The following is a 4,466-nucleotide window of genomic DNA, read 5'->3' on the forward strand; positions in this document are numbered from 1 at the left end:
ACTGGTGGGATATTGTGTTTCAGAAAGGAATGGGTCGTAGAGCTAAAGTGAAACTGAAAAAGGACTTTGAGAGTGAGATAATTTTAAAAACTGAGCCAGAACCAGCCTGGACCCAGAGGAAAGCCATTCTTTAATACAACATATGATGCTTCCTTAATGCTGAGGTTAATTTAATAATCTTAAAGCCTTTTTTATTTGTAACATTTGGCTCTGCTTTTCCTCAGCTGACTTCTTTACAGACTCAGATGCATCAATGAATTTTGAATATACTTTCTGGCATGAAATCCTTTAAGAATGATAAATTTACATTTACAAATGGAAGAATAAGGTATGTGTAGCACTTTAACCATTGCAGCAATGCCTACACCTGTTGAGAGACCCCTGAGCAATTCACCAGTCTTCACAGAAGTAATTGTGAACGCTGCTTAACTTTATTTTTAGCACACCTTTTATAGGGTTCTACAGGGTTTGCGGGCAAAGCAGGCTACTATTGGCTAGTACACACAAGTTTACATTCTTACTCTTGTACACAGGACTATTGTTTTACTTTCTACAGGCAAGTTTCAAGGATTTTGGCCTTTAATATTGCGACTTAACCCAAAGGCTGGTTTGTGCAGACAGGCTTTTGCTAATATATCGTGCTCCCCATCTGCTAAAAAGCTCTCTATATACACCAGAGACATCAGAAACCATAAAAAAATTTAAAAAAAGGAAAAGTAACTGGAAGGCCAAACCCATCTAGAACAAGAGCTGACATTCAGATGGGTGAGATATGGCAGATCTCAGCTTGTTCCTGCTGCTGTTCTATGTTTAGAAACTAAGGGAAAACTACAGACATAAATTAATTTCCTGGAATCTCCTCCTCTTACTGGGTAATTTCACAGCAGGTATAAAGCCTGCAGCTGTCACACATTTAATGCTGATGTAAGATAGTGGAATAAAGGGATTTGTTTAACATTATTTCTAAGCAGAGGTCTGTTGAAGCTGTCAGCTCTTCATCTCCATTTTCTTTGTACATGACTTTTTTTTTTTCTTTTTTTCCTGTTTTTAGTCCCTGCTAGAAGGCAGATCTAAAGAAGCCATCTATCTATCCCCGTTGAAGATTTTCATCAAGATATTGAGAAAATAATGCTTTGCCTGATCACCTAGGAAAATCCTAGTTTGCTTTGCATGTCTCATCCATGCCTAACACTTTCAAAATGTACACACAAGTTTCTTGCAGTTTTCTTGCACACACCAGTAAAGCTGTTGGAGAAAAGTAAGCCAGAGAGGGTCTCTTTGATTTTCTTACTGTGAGCACGAAGCAGAAGTCTTCAGAACAAATGGACTCAAATTTTTAAGGCAGAAAAAAAGATGTTTTAACTGAGCTGAAGAGTCTCATGAGATGAAAACACAAATGGGAATAGTAGATCATATAAGCTAGACACCATATAATTTCTCAGGAACTGTACGACTGTATACAGACATTAAGTCTGTAAATAGTGAAGCTGCCATCTCTCACAACAGGTCTGTTAACTGGAGAATCAGGGTAGAAATGTTTTTCAAACTAGTCTTCAGAACTTACCCTGGGATTTACATCACTTCCCTTATTGGCAGCTAAAAGAAGTATTACCAGTCAGGTTTTATTTCTATATTTCATCCATTAGACTTAGATATTCATCTGTGCAAAAGATTAAGTCCTTAATTTAAATTTATTTTATCCCTATTTTGTCCCTTTTGTACATTACCTGCATTTTTCAGCAGTTTGCCGACTTTCCTAGCTTAACCCTTTCTCTTACCATATAAACCTTTCCTTATAATGGCACTTTGGGTTTTTTGTGGAAGTAAGTCCCCCATTTTTATTGTTTATCTCTAATAGTCTAGTAATCAACATTACAGTGTGTTCCAGACAGGAAAGTGTTTCAAATAGTGACATTGTATTGTGTGCTCATTGCGTTATTTTGTGTCTTAAATGACCATAATATTGTATTGGATGTTCTTAATGACACAATTGTTTTGCCAAGCCTAAAGCTTGCATCCATGTGAATATATTAAAAATTACTTTGACCTCTTCCTTCTGCAGTAAAATATGCTTTGCATTGCAAAGCATATTTTACTGCAATAAATTTTGCAATTATTTTTGCAATTATTTTTATAATTTTATTGTTTCGCAATTATTAAAAAATGCAATAATTTTGCAATTATTTTTGCAAAAAAAATAAGCATTGCAGCAATGCTGAATCATATGTTTTAAGGCCTTGTATTTACCATGTGTGACATGAAAAGTGATTTTGGTTATAAATACTAGGAAATATGATTGGAATATGATTGGAAATAAATAATTCAGTCTTGGAAAATAATTTCTCAATGCCTATCAGCTGAAGCCATGTTTTGCAGCTTCACTGTCTTTTAGTTTCCTCACTTACATGTTTCAAATTCATCCTAAAATAAAGAGGGTATAATTTTTCTTAGTTGAAACCACCAGTATACAATTTGAGGTTTATATTCCTTTGAGGTCCCTTTGTGGTATTCCTCTTTTTAAAAATCTCACAACTCTTCCTGGCTTAATAAAAAATCTGCACATTTCCTCAATGTGGTGTTTGTTCCCCTTTCTGGAAACTTAATGAAGTTATTGAATAAGGTCATACGTTTTACTAGTGACTAGTGTCCCAAAGCTTGCATATCTGCAGAAAATAGTATGTTGTAAACATAGGTGTGAATTGTCTTCATGATAATTGTTTTATATCCTTCCCTAGACAGATGTTGTTGATGCAAAGGATGTATTATGCTGATTTCTAAGTCAGGGTTTGGCTGTTATTCTGAACATATCCTTCCTTACTTGCTCCACAGTTTGTAGCTAAACACAATGTCTGCAGGCTGTTTTTTTCAGGATATTTTTAGAATAAATAATTGAGAATTGTAGGATTGCTTCAACTTGACTCCTACACCTCTTGCATGCATAGGAAACAATTGAGACAAAATGGAATGAGTATCTCAGAAATGGAATCGCCAGCCTGCCTGATGTTCTTTGGTGGTTATGGGTCAGGTTGAACTGCGGGAGGGAACCAGTAGGATATTCCTTTAAATTAGGTTCAACGAGAGAGAAATCAACTTCACATATGTATGAAAAGACTGAAGAAACAACTTTTAAATTTTAGATTGTAATCTTTACAGTTTGTCTGAACATATTTTGTATGTAAAAAGGTGGAAAAGTTAAAAATGTGACTTGAACATAGAAGTTGGATAGACTGCATCTCCAAACATTGGGTCACAGCAGGGTCCTGAAAAACACTTGTGCTACCTTGAACACTCGCTGCACATTCTAGGTAATGGTGGCATTGTAATTCTGCATCCTAGCCTGTGTTGTGAGCAGGCTTTGCTAAGAAACTAAAAATATTCTGCTATTATAGTGGAACTCTAAATGTCTGCAAGAGAAAGGGTTCCAGTGTCAATTCCAATGGTGGAAGACGATATTTGGTACCTTTAGGTCAGACCTAACCACAGTCAATGTTTGCATCACTGGAGACTCTGATCCACAGCAGAATTTTCCATTACCTAACACTGGTCTTTATGATCCCATGATGGGATCTTCCAAATAAATGAAACTGGCAGAATCAGAATCAGACTACTGAAATAAGTGTCAGCCTGTGGGAGGACACTGTAAAACTTTCCCTATGAAGAGTATCTTTAAGTAATTAGATTGCTTATTAATATGTGTTTCTTTTGGTACAATCCCAGCTTCGAGACATTGTTCACAGTAAATGAGGGACTGTGAGTGGGGCTTTTAAAAAAGAGCCCTCTCATCATACAGGTAGATGTGTATTTCTCACCTACTCGAGTGAGACTCATTGATCTCAGTGTCCTTCAGTCTCAGAGTTGCTCATTCATCTTATGGCTAGTATTGAATCTTTCTGTGGTCTGAGGTTTGGAGCAATTTTGAACAAAGGAAATGTGCACTGTGACCAAAGCTGTTCAGCAAATTTGATCCAAATATGTGAATATCAGCCTGAACCAGTAAACTGTACAAAGCTCTGAAAGACCAGTAGTGAGAAACAAAAAAATTATAAAGCTTTATTGTCAAGCCACAGCTCTTTCGAACTAAAAAGACAAGTATCCCTTGCTGGTACAAGACAGTATAATTTTTCCAATTTGTTAGGCTGACAGCAGCCACAGTCTGACAGTAGATTACTTTTGTCAAATTAAATAAAAAGTTCAGTAGTGAAAGCCCTTGAAAACTATATACCAGGAAAGGTCATGACACAATACAATGCACACTTCTGCAGTGCAACAACACAGAACCTTTCCCCTATAAATACACTTCAACAGGAAACACTGAGAATTTTTACTGGGTTTTGTGTTGCAATATTACACCAGTAGCTTCAAAAATAATAAATAATTGCCTATATTACTGTCTGTTGAATGAAAATTCTATGAAACCTAAAGCATGATTTTTGATACTTGTAAGACTGCTAACTTTTGTCACTTTA

At 36.0% G+C, this 4,466-nt stretch overlaps 1 long non-coding RNA gene across 1 annotated transcript; it reads left to right on the forward strand.

Annotated features, from left to right (window-relative positions):
* Positions 1–365: 365 nt before the first annotated feature.
* LOC107216000 lies at positions 366–3,150 on the forward strand. The gene is made up of 2 exons (XR_001525344.2): positions 366–408; positions 1,052–3,150. It is a non-coding gene; the product is annotated as an uncharacterized LOC107216000 (long non-coding RNA).
* Positions 3,151–4,466: the final 1,316 nt, after the last annotated feature.

The sequence above is a fragment of the Parus major genome, chromosome Z (assembly GCF_001522545.3).
Source record: "Parus major isolate Abel chromosome Z, Parus_major1.1, whole genome shotgun sequence".
NCBI classification, from domain to species: Eukaryota; Metazoa; Chordata; class Aves; order Passeriformes; family Paridae; genus Parus; species Parus major.